Below are 24836 nucleotides of genomic sequence, written 5' to 3' on the forward strand. Positions count from 1 at the left end.
TTGATACTGTATCCAAGCATTTACATGGATTGAACCCTCCTCCATTATTCTCTTAATGGTCTCTACATCATCATTATCTATAGCTTTGTGAAGTCTTCTCTTCTCATCCTAATATATGACATGTTATTACATCATCCACACTACATCCCCATAACAACAATCACTAATACCACAACACAATATGGTCATTACTAGTGGACTAACTCTCCAATGATGATTATCATCTTTACACATATGTATTGTACTTCAATATGTGCATTATGACATAACACATTTATCTGTATAGAAGCCCAAGTGTTTAGTTCCTATAAGTCAGGCCTCCATATTTTTAAAACAGTGTACAGATGAATTTTCCTCTTCCCTAACCTACTCTCTGGAATCTTGCAAAAACATTGAAAATAATGGATAATCCCTATTTTTTTTCACTGCTAGAGTAAATGTAAGTGCTCACCACTCAAATCTTTTCTACATATTAAAACTACAATAATATCCAATCATGCTGTAATACTATCTTGAATTGAAGAGAAATGACTTCATTCTAATGTTTCAACAAACTAAGTGTCAAAACGTACAGTGCTCAGTGTATATGCAATCATCTCAGCATACCGTATGGAGGGAAACTTTGGCGCCATTAAAATTTGGCGAATTTGGCGAATGACCATGAATTCGCCAAATTTTCCCCATCCAAATATTTTCGCTGGTGAAGAAAATAGCAAACCAAGCCTCGGATGAATCAATTTTCTACTCGACCAAGGGCTACTGGGCCAGGCATCACGCTAAAGCAAGGTTTGACTCAACTATACCTCACTAGGTAGCTAGCTATAGTCAACTAGTTACTGTACATGCAAGTGTACTCAAACCTCATCTCGAAACGGGCGTGACAAGTAGCAAGTCATACCATATTAAGTACGACATTCACTATTCCAGAGAGTGTAGATCTACTGTTAGTTGATAGCTGACTCTAGGCACCAAAGAGGCGTGGCACTCCCAGTTCTCGCTTCAGACACAGCAATTAGTAATCTAATTAATTAAATAGGGCGTGCGCTTTGCTAATAATTCAACAGATTTTATTTCGACAACAGCGATATTTTGCTTGATTCTCCAAATTTTACCTCCTCCAAAGTTTCCCTCCATACGGTAACCCACATTGCTTGCACAAAATATTTTTAAAATAAAAAGTAATATTTGAAAAATAAGCATGCTATTGAAAAAAGGAATGATGTGCTACAATACATTATGTGTTACTCTAGGAAACAAGTCTAACATCAACTAAACCATCTTAAATCAAGTGTCACTAAAAGAAGGAATGGGAAATTAGGAAACCGAAATGAGAAATGAGAAGATGGGAAACGGAGTGTTTCTCTAAAGTACACTTTAATTTGTCGTATTCCAGGCAGTATTGCTAGCAAGTGATGGTGTCAGAAGCCATCAGTGAAGGTGCAAGCTGGACACAAAGCCAAGTGCATGGTCAAAACTTGGTATTTCAATCAATTATTCAGCATCCCACAGTCAGTGTGACTTTACTACAAGAGTAGGAGTAGTTAGAGTGACAATGAGAAAGACTGATTGAATGCAGCTCTTCAGTATTGTGCAAACTTGGCCTCATTCGTCTGGCAAGCGATCTCAATCATATTTGTGTACCTCCTACCATACTCAAATTCTCCTGTCACTACATCAAGTCTCCATCAACACTGTCATGGAATTAGTGCAACTACTGTATCTTTTGGTTTGAAGTTCGGCACTAATCAAATTATGATTTATCAAGAATGATGAATGTAAGTAGCCACTAATGACACATACACATGGTAATGTAATATGATTATATGTACATGTATATGACACATGTGTAATCAGCATATATGTAGAGGTGATTGTACATGATAGTAGCTTGGGTAGAGTGTCACTAGCCAGCTACTGGTACTCAGTTCCTTCAAAAAGAAAATATCAAATAACGTATTCCAAGAAAGCTGGTCCAGTTTTATTTAAGGATATGGTAATGACAAAACACCAATCCACTACCAGTATATGCTCACCAGTACTATCATGACTGTATAGTGAACTAGGTGACTTATAGTATTGCACCTTGCAATGTTTGTAGTAGCTATAGTACATGATATAAATTAACATTTTGTGATTATGATACAGTGTAAGAGATTCCCTTGGCAACTCAATTGTTCTACTACTACTACTTCACCGACCACTACATCTGAGACTACATTAAGCACATGGTAAATATAAATGTCATGAGTAACTATCTGATAGCTACAACAACATACGTACAATAGACCATGTGTTAGCAGCAGTGACAAGAGAACTTGTGACACTGAGTAGAGTAATCACACTATAGTATAATCACAGCATGAGATACACAAATATGTATTGACTGAGATCACATGTCGGAAGAATGAGGTAGAGTTTGCACAATACTGAGAACACTTGAAAGTTGCTTTCATTCAGTCTTGTTCATTGTCACTCTAGCTACTCTTAGCAAAGTTGCACTTACAGTCGAACATCGAATAATGAATTCAAATACCAAGTTTCAACTATGCACTTAGCTTTATGTCCAGCTTGCACCCTCACTGATGACTTTTTACGCCCTCACTTGCTAGCAATATCACCAATATGTCGAAAACAAACTATAGAGAAATACTCAGTTTCCCATTTCCTCATTTCCCATTCCTCCTTTTAGTGATACCCTCTTAAATCCCAGTGCGTGGGATTGTCAAAGTTCCTTGCTGGATGATAACTACCGTACAGCTATACAGGATGGCTCTGCCACTGTGTGAAAAGTTAGTTATCACCATATACTATCTTATTAACTTGTTGTCATGGAGAGTTTTGAATATCTGTGTATCATTCCTGTAGCTACACTGTATAACCAAGAGTACAGTATATGAATGACATGCGATTGTTTACAATGGAGTATGTACGTAAACAAGATCTTTGTCATTTTTATTTAAAACCAAGCTATGCCAATTTATGGTAAAATCTTTAAGCCAAATTCAACTATGTACAAAGGTATATTGCTGAGAATGTAAGAACTTTAGCATATTGTTAGTATACAAGTTGTTCTTCACCACTGTTTACAGTATGATTCCAAAATAGCTTCTCAGGTGAAGACATTATCACTATTAAAATTGATAGATGCTTATTTTGATTAATTTTAGACAAATTATACCTTTTCTGTCTGTTTGCATAGTGTAGTGTTAAAGAGACTGAACTTTAGCTATAACTAGGAGCACTATTGGATTACAATAATAAAGTAAACTAACTAAGTTACATTAGTGTTAGTAGTGTGTAATGAATGATGACAAATAGGACTGGCCAATATACCAGTATCATATTAGTAAACTGTGATATTTAAGTCATACTGTTTTTGATATCATCTGCTTTTTATATTCAACTAGCATTGGTACCTGCCCTATGTGCAGGACCATCTCCACATTAAACATTTTAATGCCACGAAGAGGGACTAAGCATTAAACACCAGCACTGCTAATGTAACTATGTAGGGTACATGGTGATGTCACATTTTTTAAAGAGCATGAGGTTTTCTTATGTCATTAATGATGCAAAACACTAAAGTTTATTGTTTGTGGTTTTGACAGGAATGTAGCTTAATTATTCAGTGCATCTTCCCAACCAGTGACTTCAACGTGCTGTATAGAACAAACGAAACCTTTGCTGCTTTACATGAGAACTAATGCAACAATAATTAATATATTGGGAACCAAGCATAAATATTAGTGTCCTATATTTGCTGTGTAGCATGTATGTCGATAGTGCTTTAAAGTACATGATCCTTATGCAGTACATAATAATTTATAGTGAAGCATGCATACAAGGCTAGCTAATTAGTTAAACTGCATGCGAGCTAAGGCAATTGTATATAGTATACCCTACATTACATACAGGTTGTGTACACAAGGTATAGTTTCAGTTTCTACATTTTGATGTTTACCTTACCGACTGTCACAAAGAGAAATGAACTTGAGCATAATTTACAGTCAACACAATTTGCAGTTATAGTTACTGCATGGCAAGCAAAAGTTCAGAACTTGTCCTATGCACTTTCAGTTCTGATGTTGCAGTGACACATATACCTCTTGCCATACAAAAACCCAGTTTTGAAACACCTGCAGTGTAATTGACCAATAAGGTAATGTATGAATCTTTAGAGTGAAAGCATGTAAGCAGGATAGTGAAACAGTTGTGCCAGGTCAGATGCAGTTCCTCGGTGTAAACTATGGATCTGCATGGTTCCAGTATTATCATTTTTCAGATGCACAGTAGTATTTGTTCAATCATGCAAGCTGCCTATTACTACAGCAGTATTGAGGTAAGTCTGAACAAACAGTTTTTCATGTCAGTGCACACCTATGTGCTTAAAACAAAGATGTAGATATTCTGGATACTGGTGAAAGAAGCTTTTACCTACTCTAATACAACACACTGGACCGACACACAGATGGACAAATATGTTGGCAATTTGTCTGCCCTGTCCCAAAAGTGCTATAAGAGTCCCTATTATGTGAGGTAATTCAGTGCCAGTGCTGAAAAACTGATCATAAGAGTTTGTAGATGAAGACTTGCATGGAACAGATAGAGCAAAAAGGTGCATCAAAAAGGTCCCAAAAGTGAAAAAAAAAGTTATGACCTAGGCGGGGATTGAACCCTGGCTGGTTATAATAACTTGGGGTTAAGGGAGGTGCACAAATCGCCACAGTTGTTTATCAGTGGTTTTGACAGGAATGTAGCTCAACTTTTCAGTAATCCTTCCCTACACTAGTGCCTTCATCGCCCTATAAAGAGCGAACAAAAGCACGTATTGATTTGCTACAACAACACTCGAGTTGCCAGATGATGGGCGTTTAATTTCGCTAACGTCCCGCCTCGATACGTGCTTTGTATGCCAAGATATGATGAGCTAAAAGTCGTGTTTTAAAAAAAGGTGTTCACAAAAAGGTACTGAGTAGAAAGAAAAAAATCTGTCAACACGTGGATTTGAACCCACGACCTCTTACACGCTAGTCAGGCGTTCTACCACTTGAACAGTATGTGCTGTGGTTTTCAAAGGAATGTTGCTCAAGTTTTCTCTACACCTTGGCCTTCTACGCGCTGTAGAGACCGAACGGAAGCACGCGTGAACTCGTGATAACAATCTTAGAGTAGGCGGATGATGAGCACTTCATTATCAGCACAGACTATGTCGATTCGCGCCAAGTCTGGTGAGTAAGCAGCGTGACCGTCAGACAGACAGACAGACAGACATTTTCAGCTTTATATATATAGAATAGATAGATACCACCATACCTTCTAGGACTCCTTTGGACATGTTTCATTCCACATTATTTCAGTAGAGAATTACCAGATGTTTGAAGTCAGGTGACGATGTTGGCAATTGGTCAATTTATGTAAACAAGTTTATTTGTGGTATTGACACATGAGACTTGTTGAGCTACCACAGGTATTTGTTTTTATTGTGGTAAATGATTGTTACATTAAGAACACTTCAACTTGATTAGTTGTTTCACAGACTAAAATATCGAGAGTATAGGGTTGATAGGTCAGTATGTAATATTAACAGAAATCAGAACAATATGAGTACAAAAACAAGTTGATGTTGTGCTACTTCTAAAAACCAGGCGCCATGCAGCTACACTAGCTCTAACTCATCTGGAATTAACCAACTATGTATTACTATCTTATAATTTTAACCAATAGTGTTCTTGGTTGTGCGATAATAAATAATATTATCAGTGCGTAACTCTCATATTTCATAATTCTTTCAATTACGTTGCTATGCACTGCTATGGAAGCGCTTGTTAAACAAACAATATATTATACAAATGCAGAAGTATCTTCTAAACTGTTTTACAGTTTGACTATCATGTTTTCTGCCACAAATTCTCTTGATAAAGCCTGAAAGCTGCATGCTCTTCATTTTCGTTCATGTACGCAAAGAATACATCCCCTTTCGACTAGAAGGGATAGGCTATTCCTAGTAGTCTACGAGGCCTGCACCATTGTTTTTAGTTGTTAACCACCTGTAAACCCCAAAGGGAATGTAATTCGCAAAGTCTGAGGAGAGCTGCCACACCCACATTTCAGACTGCAAACTACCTCAGAGCAAAGTTTACCTGTGCAGAAGTTTAATACAGACTTTACTTCGCTTTTACTTCTTACATAAAGCTACTTTTGCCATTTTAATGATTTGCTCATGTGGGTGCATACGGACAAACATAGGTAGATAGTTAGGTAAATAGATAGGTACACACACATTTATGAAAACAATTTTAGTAAATCTGGAAGTTTAGTCTCAACAAAGCAGCAACTCATTTGCAACCATACTGTATTTCTGAGTTATGTTTTGAGAAGGTGAATGGCAGGTAAATACATAGTAGTTAATTGTATTGGAATAATACAAGGGTTGTATTCAGAGTTTCAGTTTTTAGTGGCATTTTAGTTTCCTTTTCCATGGGTGAGTTATTTTTTAATCTTTGAACAATGGGCTGGTCAAGCCTGTGAAATAATTAAGTTGACATGGCCTAATACTGTGACATTAGTAATACATACCACTACTAGAAATAGTGTAGTGGCATAGCATAACAAGTGTACATTTTGACCAAATTTGACACAGCAATGGTTATTACACGAAATTTGGATATCCGACCATCTCCAACTACACCCATTTTGATAGGCATCGCCCACTTATTCACACATGTTAATCTATCCATGTTATAAGCAATGTAACTTTTGTAATGGTTGTCTAAACTAGCCATACACCTCTTCAAGTAGTACAACTACATCAAATACATGTGCATCTGAAAAATGATATTACTGGCACCATGCAGATACCATAGTTTACGATGAGGAACTATGTGTGCAATTGCTCAACCATTTCACTAATCCTGCTTACATCTTTTCACTCTAGATCTGCTTAAAGGATCATTAAATGTCATATATGACAATAAAATTAATGATGATGTTTAAACACCAGCATGGGGTTTTGTATGGCAAGAAGTGTCACTACAACGTTAATACTGAAAGTGCATAGCATAGAACAAGCTCTGATTCTTTGCTCGCCATGCAGTAACTACAATTGCAAATGGACATGGTTAAAATGCAGAACGGACTCGTAAATGGACTGGTTCAAACAAGCCTAAATACCAGTATAGCTCATAGCATAACATCCCATAAACAATACTACACACAACAAAGGTCTTACAAAAGCTTTTAACCATGATTTTAAAGCGCAGTCAAGCCAACAACAAGCCCAGCGCTTAAAACTAGGTTTAATAAATTCAGGTAATAGCAGTCATGGGTGAAATTGTCACTATCAGTGCTGTAGACATGGTTGAATTATAATTATAGCACATTTTATTGTTGCAGTCAGCCTAACCAGCTGGTGAAGTAAAACTGTGGTGTGACTTTGAAAGCCAGCCCATCACCTCCTGTAACCTGTTACACTGAGAAGCAGCCACAAAGCTATGTAGCAATTAACCTGAACACAAATCTATTATTAATAACAGCATCTCTTCAACAAGTCACCTTTGGCTTGTTTACAGCATTATAAAGTCATGCCATGAAGAATGCACTTTTAATTCAGCACGGAAGAATGAAGTTCAACAGCAGTTTTAAGTGTGGTGCTTAATATTAGAGCTGTACCGATATGGGTTTTTGGCATGTACCGATATCCAATATGTATACCACCAAAAGAAGCCGATAACTGATAGCCAGTCCGATATTTGCATTACAAATAAAAGTCATAGTTAATCTATGCAAAAGTGTACATTTACCTACTATTCAACAACAAATGGTACATTCATTGCTCACTCTATGCCTGTGGTGATGGTGGCTTCGGTTTCTATTGTGTAATCCAGATAATTAGTCACCCACAAACATTTTATGCATACTCCAATGAAGCCTTAAACAGATATTTCTGCATTTTATTGGCTTGTGTGAAGGCTGGTACAGTAGGTTTCCTTGGTTGTCCTGTGACTCTTCTTTTTATTACAAAGGTACTATATATAAAACTGCTTTGTTTAAGACTGATAAGCTTTCCAGCAACAAACAATAGAATTGCATGTATTTGTAAGGCTTCTCGTAACGTAGCGCTTGCTGTAGGGTGAAAATAAGCCACTGCCACTGAACAACCACATGAATAATGTAGAAAATCAATATTATAATCCATTTATATACGAACTATTGCTGTATAAATATCGGTAGCGATATCGGTCCTGATACTGTTCTATACAATGCCGATATTGGTAAAAAAATCCATATCGGTGGCCGATATTTTGGCTGATCCGATTATCGGTACAGCTCTACTTAATATCGGCTTATACAAGTTTCAAGACAATGTTCAGAGGTTTATTTACAGTCACTGCAGCATCTGATATTGTTCAGGAGTGGCAAATAGACGTTTGGAGTAAGTTTTCCCAGTTCATTTATGAGTCTGTTTTCCCAGTCTGCTCCGCATTTTAGTCATGTCCTTTAAATTATGCACAAGTTCATTTCTTTCTTTTTGTTGACAATAAGGTAAATGTCATGCAGAGACAGAAACTGTGCTGTGTGTACACCACCTTTAATGGTCTTAGCTTGTATGTAGTTCAACTAAACCTGCATGTTCATTATGTCACTATATGGATGACATAAGGATTATGTTTAAAGCACTATCAACATGTATGCTACACAGCAATATAGAATACTAATAATGTCACATTTGTTGTCCCTACATGTACAGCAGGTACCAATGCTTTTATTTGTTCTTTACAGCACGTTGAAGGCACTGGTAGGCAAGACTCACTCAATAAATGGGCTACATTCCTGTCAAAACCACAGACAAATAACTTTGTTGTTTCACATCATTAATTTCAGTATGCAGGATGGGGTGGGTAAAAACAGTAGGACTAATACAATACAAGTATAGAATATTGTGAAGTGTATAAAATTCCAAGAAGAGTTGGATTCCTGCAGGTCCCCTGGTCCTATAGGTACCTGGCTCTGCAAGTGATCTTGCATTGTCAATCCACTTTTCCCCCCATCAGAGTGTCTCGCATGATGTTTGTACCAAAAATTATAAGCGCCTATGAAAGAGGTAGGTAAAAACAGTGGACCCAGGGACCGAGGATCCGGGACCAGGGGACCCAAGGACCTGACTCTGTTTGGAATTTATACCCTTCACAATATTCTATACTTATACTAGGTACCTTTGCAAGTATAGACTTGCATGACTAATCCACTTTTTCCCTTGTCACGGTGTCTCACACTATTTTAAAACCAATTAGAAGTTATAAGTGCCTCTGAAAAAAGTGTTTGAAACTGTAGGCCACTCATCTGCTGCATAATGAGCACACTAATCTATTATTTCGACTCGTTACTAAAGTTTAGAAGCATTGTGCAAACAAATAATCACGGGAAATAGCGATTACTAGCTAAGCAAGTTTCAGTCCAACAGCTCGACATTCAACCACACTTCATACATCGTGGTGCATTTGCACAATGTTTCTAAATTTTAGTAGTGAGTCGACATAATAGACTAGTGTGCTCATTGTGCAGCAGGCAAGTGGCCTATAAATGTCACTATATTTTCAGAGGTGCTTATAATTTCTACTTGGTTTAAACATCGCGTCAGACATTGTGTGAGACACCATGATGGGGGGAAAAGTGGATTAGTCATGAAGTCTACTTACAAAGGTACCTAGTGTAAATATAGAATTTTGTGAAGGGTATAAAATTCCAAGAAGAGTTGGGTCCCTGGGTCCCCTGGTCCTTGGGTCCACTGTTTTTACCTACCCCTATGAAATAGTGTCTGAAGCTGACTGCATTTACAAACCATTCACCTGCTGCACAATGAGCATGCTAGTATATTATGTCACCTAGCTACTAAAGTTTAGAAATATTGTGCAAACAAATATTCTATGTAAATAGCGATTACTAGCTAAGCCAAACTAAGCAAGTTCCAGCAGCTCGAAAACCAGACTTCATACATTTTGCACAATGCTTCTAAACTATTCTAGTAGCTAGGTGGCATAATAGACTAGTACGTATGCTCATGCAGGCAAGTGGCCTATATAAAGTGAAGTCAGCTTCAGACACTTTTCCAGAGGAGCTTGTAATTTCTAATTGGTATAAACGTCAAGGGAGACACCATGATGGGGAAAAAGTGGATTGTCCATGCAAGACTACTTGTCCTAGTACAAGTATAGAATGTTGTGAAGTGTATAAAATTCCAAGAAGAGTTGGATTCCCGCAGGTTCCCTGGTCCTGGGTCCCTGGGTACACTGATTTTACCTACCTTGAGGGATGGTATAAGTTCTTTAAAAGTAACATCACCATATATGGTACATACCTACATGAACAGTGCTAGTGTTTAATGCTTGGTCTCTGTGTCCAGCATTATTAACACATGTGGAGATGGTCCTGCATGTAAGGCAGGTACCAATGTTAGTGTAGCTATAAAACAAAGTGGCCTTATTATTGAGGTTTATCACTAAGGTCAAAATTGTAAGAGATACAGTGATGTCTTGTTCATTCTAGATGTACAGGTGAATACCACAAGTAAAAGGTAATAATGGCTAACAGGTTATAAGTACGTACATTTTACTACTACAATACAGGTACATAACTGAGACAAGTAGGCTGGTACAACCTAGTAAACTGTTAACCTCACAGTTTACCCTAGGAATGGCTTTGTGGTCACCACAAGGAAACAACAAAAATTACATGCCAATACCTTTATGTTTGGTGTCCCTCCTTGGCCAATATCTCACACACACTCAACTTACAAAGACATTATTTCCTGACAAAATATGGCCTGACAACTAGTGTAATTGGCCAGTAATTGTCCATTGTCCAAACATTATTTCATAAACTAATACATCAACCACACATTGTAGGTTTGACATTTATACAACACAATACACAACACAGGTATAATAAGTGTATACTCACATCAGTAGGTCTCCTCTTCTTTTCAGCCATATCACTATCCTCTGTAACAACATAACACAACATGTTGTAATATTTACATAGTTATCTATTGTGGATCACATGATCACATGAATCAGGAAATTTATAACCTAATAGGGATGAGTATATTCATAGATACAGTATCTTTCCAATGGAGTCAGTAACGGAACACACACATTTAAATTGCTGTGTTTTGATTTATGTCATCATGTGGTTGATAAAGTTAAAGCAGTGATTGGCTAAATCATTTAACAATCATGTTCTCACGTTCTACCAGACTGTCCTAGTAGAGCAGTTTAACTAGTGTGACTGTTTACCAGTACTGTATATTAAGGATCACGGAGTCTCAAAAAAACAACGACCCATAAACCAGCCTCACAATACCTTCATGGCACCTTGGCAGTATACAGTAAGTATAATCAAACACAAAAGTGCCCTTGAAATGCCTCCATTAGGTACAGTGTAGCTATATGAACTTCTTTCATTTAGAGGAATTTCTACTACATGACTGAAAAAATCAAGCCCATAGTCATATATAGGTGTTATTGAGTTATGCTTGTCTGAAGGTATCAGTAAGTATGTCTGTTAGACATCACTTCAGTCCAACTGTGATACCACAGTACATACAATGCATCCATCATGGACTAACTTTCTCTCCTCCTTTGTGTCCCATTTATCTTTGTTGACAGCTCAAGGTGTTGATTCAGCAAATGATAACTTCCCTAAGTTTGTAACAGGAATCATCTGTATTTTCTGTAGTGACTGGATTGATTATAGAGGTACCTGTCATATGGTTCTTCATTAGAAACGTTGTTTAAAGGATTGAACAAAGCTAAAAACAAATTGTACTAGCCACTTGTCACTTTTCAGTAAATGAAGTCGGTGTGCCCATTCAGATAAAACCAAGTCTAATGTCAAGTATTTTAATGTGTTATGTGCTGGTGTACAAAAAAGTAAACAAACAAGTATAAGGAAAAATCAGAGATTTTAAGTTCAATTAGGAATTAAATGAAACAAGTGGAGTCACCTACACCTGACGATATACTAGTGGACATTTAATCTCTACTTCAGTCACAACTGAATTGGGGATTAAATGTCCACTAGTATATCTTCAGGTGCACTCCTAGTGATCCCTAAATTAGTTTTTCCTTGCACTTGTTTACTTTTCTGGCTGCTCTATTAGAGAATCTCATATTTAACAAACTGTGCACATTTTCTTACATTATTCATAACCACATTTATTGTAAGATAAGGAAGGGTGATTTCGTAGATAATTTATTGTCAAGTTCATAACTTATGATCCTCACAATCAATTAATACCAAACTTGGTTACAAATACCACTGATGTGTTCATGCACTCTATGTATACCAAATTGTAAGTGATTCAGTATATCTGATAGGGAGATATGGCACAAAATATCTGCGTCAAAAAAAACACATGTAGAATAATTTTGTAGATTTCTGCTGCAAGCTATGAAGATCACCAATCCTAAGAAAATTATCTTACTTTGGTACAAAACGTAGAGCAAGGTTAGTCCTTAAAACAACCACAGCTACTCTGCAACACTGCATTCCTTGTTCAGTTGATTTCAATACACAATCATTCAGTTGCATTGGTTGAACCACAAAGTAAGTGTGGTTTTGGAAATTGGTAGCTGCTAATTATTAAAAGTTAGCAGGTAGAAGTATTACAATGACACTAATGATTAAAAGAAACAACTTGGAGTGAGCTTTGGCATGTAATAAATTTTTGGCAGCAAAATTGTGCTACAGTGCTTCAATCAAACTGTGTTTTCGAGAAAACTAGCACAGCCAGAGCATACTGCTTTAGTGTAAATTAATCTCCATAGCCTAACATATCTTCACCATAAATGTTGACTGATTTGATAAAAGTGTTGAAAAGTTACAGCCCAGCAAAATCGAAGTTACAAAATTGCCTCACGCACGAAATTTCCCCATCCTACCTTAGGCTACTCCAGTTGATAATTATGTTTCTGGTCTTTACAAAATAATTAATTTCAGAAATACAACAGCACGCATGTGCATATATCACGTGATTATGTGGCATGGCTTCTTGCTTCAAGACATTTCAATCGTTTTAACGTTGTTTCTCTGTACTTGGTAAGTATTTATAGTACAGGTATTTGTACATGTTATATACTGTAGCTATAAAACACTGTTATTGCTTTTTCTAGTTCAATGAATTTGGTGAATTGTACAATTGTAAGCCGGGGTACCAGCAGAATCATTCTGCCTTGGACAGTAATGCCTTTAGAGCCCCCAGGGTATACTGTTTTTGGGGTTTTACAAAGATAAACTGCAATTAGAAGTGATAATGAAGTGTGAGGAAGGACCAAGTGGAAGTCAAGAATAAATACTTACACTTGTTGGTGTTTTCATTGGATAGTCCAAGGAGTTCATGGATTTAACAGAGGTACCAGTAAACCTGGATAGGGCTGTACAAATGTTTGGTGTGTATCTGAAGTATTGTGTGATGTTAGCATTAACCACACCAGTGCCAGCTAAGAATACACTTGTAATAATGATGCACAGTCAAAGGCTATTGCAGCAAAAATCCAAGCTGTCTAATAAAAGTCCATGGTGTATTAATGAGTGATCTCGAGTCAGACACCAGAGGGACTTGATGTTTATACAAGAGATATAGCTTGTGGTGAACCAATTGAAAAATTAAATTACACTGTGAAATACCCACCTATTCGTGTCTATTGTGCAAAAGATGCAAATGGAGTGCAAGGAATATTATCCCCAATGTATTGACGGTAAACACCCCAAAATTCAAAAATCATGATGTACTCATATTGTACTGTCGTATCTTACCAGTTATTATTACGTTTTGTAACTATGATGTGACTTACTTATTTTATACTACATGATAATGGTGAAATGTTTATAATAATGTACAATACTTCTGTTACTTTGTTGCTGAATTCCACCTGCCCATATCTAAAATTTAATTTTAAGGGACCAGAAACATAAATACCAATTGGAGTGGCCTTAGTAAAAGGTTCCAAAATTAAGCTGAAATATTCACTACATTAGACCATGCAAACTTAATTAATTGTTTCTCATCCCCGCCTGCATCCCTTTTACCCTACCGCCTCTAGTTTCATTACTGCTGTCATCAATCATGTGACACTTATTTTGATGCTAAGAAGGCTGGCTATCATTTTACAGCACAGCAAATGTCACTTGTACCTCACAAACATCAAACATCTCATGAACTGATCTTTTTACCAGCTTTAGACCCTCTATGCATAGATCGTCTGGATGGAACAGCAGTCCTAAAGTCCGGACCGTTTATGCATTACTAAATCACTCCACCCTCTAACCGAGGACACAACACAAACAAGAAACAACACTTCATTGTAATATACTACACAGCACCTGTTATAGAGTGATTATCAGCCATTAACGAGGACAACGGCTAAGGCAAATCATGAGACTGGTGTAGGTAATATCCCGAGAGTATACGGTGACTGGTGGATACTCAGGTGGATAAGTCTGGAAGTGAAGTAGTATCACAAGATGGAAAGCAGTGTGTTGTCAGTAGTCTATGGTTAACCTCACTTCAGATGAGTCTCCCAGGACAGTCAAAAAAATTTAAAGAGTTAGTAAGAGCTATATTTCAGTAAATATTTAGTAGGGGCACATAGGATGCAAGTAATTTATCAATGTTGCTTTATATGATCCATGGACATGTGTAGTCTAGAACTGGAACTTCAAGCAGACAAAAAACATAACAAACACAAACAAATCGTTAGATATGCATGATACGTATTATCATGACAGGATCACTGGTAATGGAGGTCTTTGATAGTAGAATAGAATAAAGATGATATTGCTTTCTACCAGTTAGAAGTAGTAAACATGAAACTTTTCTGGGAAAATACAAGGTGCAGTCTTTGTGAAATAGCAAAGAATGATTATGTCTGGTATGATATTGTGAATGGCAGCGACCAAACTGAATTATCAAAGGAATACATTTGACTTGTTGATATTGGTGAAACATTAGACAAGAGGACTGGAATTAAATGAGTTTCTTAAATGGTCATGCAGTACTGAGATACACATAATAATATGTACATGGTCAAACTTAGATAGTTACTTGCACATCCACACTGTCCTGTTTGTATATGTTCCAGCAGATGCAATGACTGCTGACAAAGTGGAGGACCCCACACAGGAAGGACATAATGCAAGTGAGATAAGACTAATACATCTAACAGTAACTATAGCAGGTCAGCATTCAGACAATGTTTGTGACAACTAATAAGTTAAAGATGGTACGACATTTTCTTACAAGCTTGAGATACATGGTAGGTTCATGGTAGGTGCATGATAGCTTACAGCCAAAAATGACACACTCAAGTACTTTTGGTTATGCACTGATTTCAGGTTAGAATTATCTACTACTGATATGATGAAAATGTGTTAGGACCAAATTCGAATCGCGTGACACGTTTTTGCAGTTTAATCTCATTTTACTGCTAGTGATCCAGTTATGTATCAGATGTAATTGTGTGTTAAACTGCTGCGATGGGAGGAGTAGCTCCACTACAAATAAATGTTGTATCCAATATACTGGCCCATATCAGTAACCTGAAAATGTCAATCAATCATATATATCAAGAATAACAATGGTCCCAGTACATTGCCTTGAGGAATCCCACCTTTCATTTCTCTCCATTCTGAAACTTATAACAACGCTTATGATCTCTATCACTTAAATAGTTTTGAAGGTAGTACAGAAATTGTAACACCAAGATTGTTGATTCTTTCCAATAGTATAAACAGTGGTCAAGGGAGTCAAACGCTTTACAAAGGTCAAGAAAAGCAGCACACACTACTTTCCCTTCATCTATATGATGTACAACATAAAGCAAGATGTCCTCTGCTGATTTCCTACAACAAAAAGCACCTTGGTGTGCATAAAGTAACTTGTTTTGCTCCAAGTATCAACTAAACTGAATTGACACAATCTTTTCTAATGCTTTGACAAGGACAGGAATCACAGATATGGGCCTATAATTGCTGAGGTCATCACAATCACCTCCCTTGTGAACTGCAGTTATAAGTTATTATTTCCACCCAGTTGGAACTATACTGTCTTTCAGTAATTGGTTAATTAATAATTTAGCAATCATGCTCCATCATTCTATATACCTGGACTATAGCAGTTTAACTAGTGTGACTGTTTATTGTAGTACTGTCCTCTGCTGATTTTCCACACCTTGGTGTGGATGAAGTAATTTGTTTTGCTCCAAGTATCAACTAAACTGAATTGACACAATCTTTTCTAATGCTTTCACAAGGACAGGAATCACAGATATGGGCCTATAAATGTTCAGGTCGTCACAATCATCACCCACAGTGAACTATAAGAGACTGTTTCCAACCAGTTGGAACTACTGTACACTGTCTTTCAGTAATTGGTTAAATAATTTAGCAATCGTCCTCCATTATTCTACCTGACTAGAGCAGTTTAACTAGTGTGACTGTTTATTGTACAATATGGTAGTACTGTATGAGTCACAAATAAAAAATAAAATAAAACAGAAACCAGCCTCACAATACCTTCATGGTGCCTTGGCTATAATGGTTAAGTGTAGTCAAATCCAAAAGTGCCTTTAGTACAACCTAACTTTCTTCCTTTAGGGTAATATGTACTTTTTTTGGAATTTCTGTTGCATTTTCTTCCAGTTTTAACCAACATAACTATACCTCTAGTGTTAACAGGTAAACATGTCATTCCCAAAATTATACTGACACAATCACTAGGGCTATACCTATATTGATATTACATCGGTATCCGTACCAATATAATTATTACAAGTGTCAGTATTGGTCAATTGGAAGTCTACGTATTAGTTAGAATGGGTCAACAAGGTTTTTATGCTATTTAGAGACCCAAGGACAATGTGGGTGGGGCTATGAACAAACTTAATTACCAAGGCCCGTAGCCAAGCCCACACTATCTGAGGGGCCCTAATAGATTAGCAGACCCACTCCAAGCGACTTAGAAATTTTGGTTAGGAAAGAGTGAAAGAAAGTGGCAAACGGTGCGTGCTAGCATTGGAATTCTTAAGTAAAGCTTCCACTGTACCAGCATGACATCCAGGCACTACATGACAATAGTGCCAGTAACAAGTAGGTACAATTCTGGGCTAGAATGATGTTAACACCTAGACTAACTGAATGCTAATGATTCCTGAAAGTTAGTGGACATTTTTTTGGCTTTGCTGATTTTCATTTGATGAATGTAGTAAACAACCATAGGTGAGACCACAGGTTACTAACTAGTAACCACACCACAGGTTACTAACTAGTAACCACACCACAGGTTACTAACTAGTAACCACACCACAGGTTACTAACTAGTAACCACACCACAGGTTACTAACTAGTAACCACACCACAGGTTACTAACTAGTAACCACACCACAGGTTACTAACTAGTAACCACACCACAGGTTACTAACTAGTAACCACACCACAGGTTACTAACTAGTAACCACACCACAGGTTACTAACTAGTAACCACACCACAGGTTACTAACTAGTAACCACACCACAGGTTACTAACTAGTAACCACACCACAGGTTACTAACTAGTAACCACACCACAGATTTCTATTGAGATATCATAGAAATATTATGTAAAATTTTCTAAAACACAGATATTTCTCTTGAGTTATATGCACCATTAAAAGTATAGTATACGTATGTAACATGAAAAGTGCCTTACTGGCCAAATCAACTTATAGTTGTCAAATGACTAAGTCCTTAACTAGCACGAGTTGGCTTTGGTGTAAACTCATCAAGGTTTCTTTTCCTTTTCCTCGCTTTTTTTTTTTCCTTTTTGTATCACGTTTTGTTTTGGTGGTAGATATTTTTTGTGATTTGCACTTACAAAAAAAGACAAAACAACTTTTGTGAACACCAACAATTAAAAGGAGTACATTGTTGAAAAGCATAATAATTATGAATTGTAGTGATTTAACACAGCCATAGTGGTCATCCTACATACTCTTATGCTGTAATGCATATCGGTTCAACATTAAGTATCGGCTGTGTTATATGACATAAAAAACCTGTACTGGAAATAGATAATAAATATTGGTATACCAGATGTAAAATGTGGTATTGGTACAGTCCTATAACAGTAACAGGCACTGATTGGGGGGTAGGAGGGAGGGTGACAGGTTTACTAAAATGATTCTATAATCATAATGCTAATCATGAATAAATCTCTTTCATCACTATGTTAATGGATATTTTGCCAATATGAACTAAATCTCTACATTGCATGCCAATCAGATTCCAACATGCAGTAATGAGACAATGGGCAGTATTAGCTACTACCAGGCAGAGGAGTTCTTGAAAGTAAAATATGGAATCTGCTTTAGGGATTATCAATAGTAAAACAGTTAGTACTGTTTCTCCATGTGTTTCATGGTCTTCTTTGCCTGGTTCAGTTAAAAATCTATCCTCAATCGGCAAGAATCGCCATCAGTTCACTCGAATGTTTTACACTAATCTTGAGGGACTTGCTAAAAGCGACACTGGACCATATCAACTTATAGATTAATGGACACATTTTACAAGACTAGAGCCCACAGTGTTTACAAACCTCAAAGATACTGTATCTTCTTCTCTAAAACATTATGCAAATTTACACCCCTGTGTTTCAACTGTCATAACTTGACGAAGTAGTATCTATTCTTTGTGATGTCAGCATTCCGAAAATCTTCATTACAAGGCTGTGTGACCTTCCATATATGAGTTATCAATTGATCAAAATTAATAGCCACTATAGTGGCTTATGTGGATTTTGTGCATGCATTTTTTTGTAAAGTTTTTTGTGGCTTTAAGAGTTAATAGTGAAAAACATAATATTATAGGGAATTATAGCTATACAACACACACACAATTGAACTTGACTTTTCACCATGAATGGATGGCCATACCAATACACTACACATTCACACCACAGCCATACTACTGAGTTATTTGGACTGCTTTTCATGAGTGGATTTATAGAGATGTGTGCCAGTCACTGGGAATGCTCTGGCTCCTTTAACTGTCACTGGCAAGATACTAGAGGCATAGACACTTTGGAGAGTTGCCTAGATGTAATTTTTTTCAAATAGAGTGTTACAGGTACTGTAATCTTTAGAGCTGGTATTTAGGCATATAGGGAATTGCCCTCCTAACACACATAATGGTATGCTTGTGTTACAGATACTATCATGGAAAATCATGGTTATATCAATAACTAGTTTGCTGTGGGCTAAAGACAATGTTTGAGTGGTCTAAATTTCAAACTCATAGTTTTTGACTTCGCTAAAATTGAAATGTTTATAATTATTTACATATCTCACAATCTATTGATCTGCATACGTCGACAGTTTTATCACAATTAGGTCATATTATTTGTCAATAAAATGTCTATCAATTATTATTATTATTAGACCATTAACATTGATATTTCAGCTGTAAACATTCTTTCTTCTCTCAGCTGGTTGTTGTACTAAAGTATTTCATATCAATTTGACTTATTATAGTTTAAACTCCATGTAATCAGCTAGGGCCAATCTTCCTTGCAGGAGTAACAACATACAACTACACTAAAAATATACAGTACAGATATTAGCTGAACAAAAATAAAGCTACAAGTGAGAACAACTGGACATACTGTGTATATAAAATACAATTACAAAACAGACTACAAACACAAGCTAATTATTACAAGTCATTAAGTAGATTAGCATGATATTATCATGGCAGGATCACTGGTAATGGAGGTCTTTGATAGTAGGATGGAAGGAAGATGGTATCGTATGCCACCAGTGAGAAGCAGTAAACCTGAAGGTGTAGCCTCTGTGAATCAATGAAATGATCATTTGTCCTAATATTATACTGAGAATGGCAGTGATCAACTGAATCAAAGGTAACAAAGGAATACATTTGACTTGTTGATATTGGTGAAACATTAGACAAGAGGACTGTTATGGTCAGTACTGGGATACATATGTATGTACATTAGACAGTTACTTGCACATCCACACTGTCCTGTTTTGTATACGTTCCAGCCAATACAAGGACTGCTGACAAAGTGGAGGACCCCACACAGGAAGGACATAATACAAGTGAGATAAGACTAATATAACAAACAGTAACTATGTATAGCAAGTCAGCATTCAGACAATGTTTGTGACCACTAAAATGATAGTATGACATTTTCTTACAAACTTGAGATACATGGTAGGTTCATGATAACATACAGTCAAAAACAACACACACAAGTACTTTTGTTTATGTACTGATTTCAGGTTAGAATTATCTACTACTGATATGATGAAAACTTTTTAGAACCAAATTTGAACTACGTGACACATTTTGCCAGTTTAATCTCATGTTACTGTTAGTGATCCAGTTATGTATCAGATCTAACTGTGTGTTCATGGAAGCTGCTGTAATGGAAGGAGTAGTTCCATGCACTACAAATAAATGTTGTATTATCAACATACTGGCCCATATCAGTAACCTGTAAAGGTAGATCATTCATGATGTATACCAACAATAACAATTGTCCCAGTACATTGCCTTGAGGAATCCCACCTTTCATTTCTCTCTGTTCTGAAGACTTATAACAGCACTTATGATCTCTATCACTTAAATAGTTTAGAAACCAAGATAGTACAGAAGTTGTAACACCAAGATTTGTAGATTCTTTCCAATAGTAAACAGTGGTCAAGGGAGTCAAACGCTTTACGAAGGTCAAGAAAAGCAGCACACACTACTTTCCCTCCTCTATATGATGTACAGCATGAAGCAAGATGTTCTCTGCTGATTTTCCACAACAAAAAGCACCTTAGTGTGGATGAAGTAATTTGTTTTGCTCCAAGTATCAACTAAACTGAATTGACACAATCTTTTCTAATGTTTTGACGAGGACAGGAATCACAGATATGGGCCTATAATTGCTGAGGTCATCACAATCATCACCCTTGCGAACTGCGGTTATAAGAGACTATTTCCAACCAGTTGGAACTACTGTACACTGTCTTTCAATAATTGGTTAAATAATTAGCAATCGTCCTCCATTATTCTACCTGACTAGAGCAGTTTAACTAGTGTGACTGTTTATCGTACAATATGGTAGTACTGTATGAGTCACAAATAAAAAATAAAATATAACAGAAACCAGCTTCACAATACCTTCATGGTGCCTTGGCTATAATGGTTAAGTATAATCAAATCCAAAAGTGCCTTTAGTACAACCTGACATGCTTCCTTTAGGATGCTACGAATTTTATTATTATTATTTTTTTAATTTCTATTGCATTTCTTACAGTTTTCATCAAGATAACTATACTTATACTGTTAACACAGCCATAGTGATCATCCTACATACTCTTATGCTGTAATGTATATCGGTTCAACTTTAAGTATCGCCTGTGTTATATGACATAAAAAAAACTTGTACTGGAAATAGACAATAAATATTGGATATCAGTACCGGATGTAAAATGTGGTATTGGTACAGTCTTATAACAGTAACAGGCACTGATTGGGGGGTAGGAGGGAGGGTGACGGGTTTACTAAAATGATTCTATAATCATAATGCTAATCATGAATAAATCTCTTTCATCACTATGTTAATGCAGATTTTGTCAATATGAACTAAATCCCTACATTGCATGCCGATCAGATTCCAACATGCAGTAATGAGACAATGGGCAGTATTAGCGCAGAGGAGTTCTTGAAAGCAAAATATGGGGTCTGCTTTAGGGATTATCAATAATAAAACAGTTAGTACTGTTTCTCCATGTGTTTCATGGTCTTCTTCATCTGGTTTCAGTTAAAAATCTATCCTCAATCAGCAAGAATCGCCATCAGCTCACTCGAACATTTCACACTAATCTTGAGGGACTTGCTGAAAGCGACACTGGACCATATCAACTTGTAAATCGACGGACACATTTTAGAAGACTAGAGCCCACAATGTTTATAAACCTCAAAGATACTGTATCTTCTTCTCTAAAACATTATGCAAATTTACACTCGTGTTTCAACCAGCATAACTTGGCAAAGTAGTATTAGAATCGGTAAAACTTTGACACCATTTATTCTTTGTGAAGCCAGCATTTCAAACATCTTAATTACAAGTATGTGTGACCTTCCGTATATGAGTTATCAATCAATCAATATCAATGTCCACCATAGCGGCTTCTGTAGATGCAGTTCATGTATTTTTTTGTACAGTTTTATGTGGCTTTAAGGGTTAATAGTGAAAAACATATAATGGGAATTATAGCTATAATCTTTAAGGTAATGTTTCTTTTTGTGGAGCATGTGATCAATAGATGAGATAGTTCACATTCACTTAATCATTACAGTAGACCTAACCTATAATACTCCTACATATCACATAACACAGAAAGGAATGTGTAGTATGTCCACTGTTATAACCACTGGTCATGATCAGCCTGTAGTGGCGGATACAGGGGGGTTGTAATGGTTTCAGCTGAAACCCCCTCTGAAAATGGTGCACACACCCCAAATTTATATACGATTCGTGTGGGTGATAAAATCACCAACAGTTATACATAGTGTATTACATTGGGACCTTTTATTACTGGCCAAACATTGTACTTTTGCCTTTGAAATCAGTGAAAAAGCTATTACAACGTTTAAACGTGTTAAGCGCCTCTAAAAGTAATTGTCGTTTTAATGAGTACAAGCATAGACAAAACTTTCTGCGAAGGCCAGATTCAAGTATGAAACAATGTTGTAGAGTGATTTTTACTGATTCATTGCTAGCTAGTTTATAGATCTAAGTAGCCACCAGGCCACTGAGCTATCCAGACTGAGTTAACATTCACCCCAGCTGGACTAGCTATGCACTTCTCAGTCTGGGATCACAGTTATTGAAACTGAACTTCCTGAACCTGTAACCCACTCTGAAAATTCCTAGATCTGCCACTGGCCTGTACTGGGATACAGCTACATATGTGCATAAGAGCTATCATGTTACTGTGTGCTTCACTGTACAAGCTAGACAACAACATTGTCAGCTCTTTCTCTGATTTAAATATTAAGACATTCAGGGCTCTCAACTTAAAATCTGGACCCAGTGCCTGCTATTAAATAGTCATTATACTCACTATAATTATCTGATTATTTCATAAGACAAGTGCAATGTGATTAAATTCCCGAGTTTTCTCCTGTATACTGATCTTTTACTAGCTGTTATACCTATCTGCATAGATAGCAGTTTTTAACACGTCAGGACCGGAAATTGTACGTACCTAAGTCGCCTCACCCGAGGACACAACACGAACGAATCAACACTTCATCATAATATACTACACAACACACACAAACACCTGGTGATTATCAGCTATCGATGAGGACAGCGACTACTCAGGCAGTCAGGCTAAGGCAAATCACGCTACTGGTGTAGGTAATATACGGAGGGTGTACGGCGATTGATGGATACTCGTGTGGAATTGAAGCTGGCAGGCAAAATGGTTATTAACAGGAACGCAGCATAAGGAGCTAGAGTAGGAGCGATACCAAAAATGATCATGTGTGGTAAGTGTTTGTGATGTGTTTGTACGGGATGTATAATCCTCCAGTTGGTCTGTTATGTTTTGTTAGCCCACCTGGAGTAGTCTCAAGTCTCAAACCGCGGGCCACTTTTTTTTCACTTTGTCATTGTTTCTCCGTACCCAAATGATAAAGAGAAAAGGTGGTCTGGTCACGCGAAACTATTAAGTACTCTCGTTCATAAGGCAACTATTTGTGATGATTTTCAGTTAAGATTTACGAAGTGTATATTTAGCCGGTACCGGTTTGCAAACACTAACGGCTATTGTTCCGGCACTAGTAGGTTGCCCCGAGCATTCAACTTTAGGGCACGCGTCTAGTAGGTTGCCCCGAGCATTCAACTTTAGGGATGCGAAAAGTAGTTCCTTAGCGTTAGGGGTAGGCTAGGGTTCAGCTTTGGTTTCTTCTTCACATAGAAGTCACTTCAGTCGGATGTTTATAACGTAGAAACTAAATAATATTACTAGCTGCAGCACCGGTGGTATAATCGTTACAAACATTGCTTATGAGTACGGATGCCCGGGTTCGAACCCCCGCTTATACAACTTTTTTTTTTCGTTTTCTTAGGTTTTTTGTACAAGTTTTTTTTAATGCACGTAACATTCTAAGTATTATACCCTCCACTGCCGGCAAAATAGCCGGCAAAACAGTGTAACCGGTACCGGCTCTATATAATCTGCCTAAGATTTAAAAAGTGTTAACTGGCTACGATTACGCATTACGACGACACCCACTACCTACCTAGGTTTGCCCCCCATGCTGGGTAAGGGATTGCTCGTTACTGCACGCCCACGGCCTCCCCAACGGCTCACGTGACCTCAGTAGGCTTGGGTGAGACACGTCGGCGTCAGTGCCCACTGTACCCAACACCAGTCACAGTGTATTGCCTAAGCACAATACACTGGAATTCAGACATACCCCTGGGAGAGGAGAGGTGGGAGAAAACTAGTTCGCACTTCTGCTCGTGTATGCTTATTGTTCCGTTCACGTGATGCCGGATAGCCTGCCGCCATTTCCGTCCTCTATCTCCGTGACACTTTAAAGAACTGGGCTACGATCGGCCAGTTAACCTGGGTTAAACTGCGTCTAACCCTCATTTAACTGGCTACGATTACGCATTACGATGACACTCACTACCTACCTAGGTTTGCCCCCCATGCTGGGTAAGGGATTGCTCGTTACTGCACGCCCACGGCCTCCCCAACGGTTCACGTGACCTCAGTAGG

At 37.3% G+C, this 24836-nt stretch overlaps 1 protein-coding gene and 1 long non-coding RNA gene across 14 annotated transcripts in view; one reads left to right on the plus strand and one right to left on the minus strand.

Annotated features, from left to right (window-relative positions):
* Positions 1-23514, minus strand: LOC136246456 (uncharacterized). Of its 2 annotated transcripts, none has more exons than XR_010696430.1 (3): positions 23388-23514; positions 10957-10997; positions 1-108 (listed from the first exon to the last, which is right to left on the minus strand). It is a non-coding gene; the product is annotated as an uncharacterized lncRNA (long non-coding RNA). The 2 variants fall into 2 exon arrangements; XR_010696431.1 differs by lacking the exon at positions 1-108 and adding an exon at positions 8654-8829.
* LOC136246439 (deleted in lung and esophageal cancer protein 1-like) overlaps positions 23455-24836 on the plus strand; it is a 43908-nt gene continuing 42526 nt past the window's right edge. For all 12 annotated transcript variants that reach the window (XM_066037883.1, XM_066037890.1, XM_066037882.1 and 9 more), the window contains exon 1: positions 23455-23595. The gene's annotated coding sequence lies outside the window, so the exon portion shown is untranslated. The remainder of the gene's footprint in view (positions 23596-24836) is intronic.

The sequence above is a fragment of the Dysidea avara genome, chromosome 2 (assembly GCF_963678975.1).
Source record: "Dysidea avara chromosome 2, odDysAvar1.4, whole genome shotgun sequence".
Lineage (NCBI taxonomy): Eukaryota > Metazoa > Porifera > Demospongiae > Dictyoceratida > Dysideidae > Dysidea > Dysidea avara.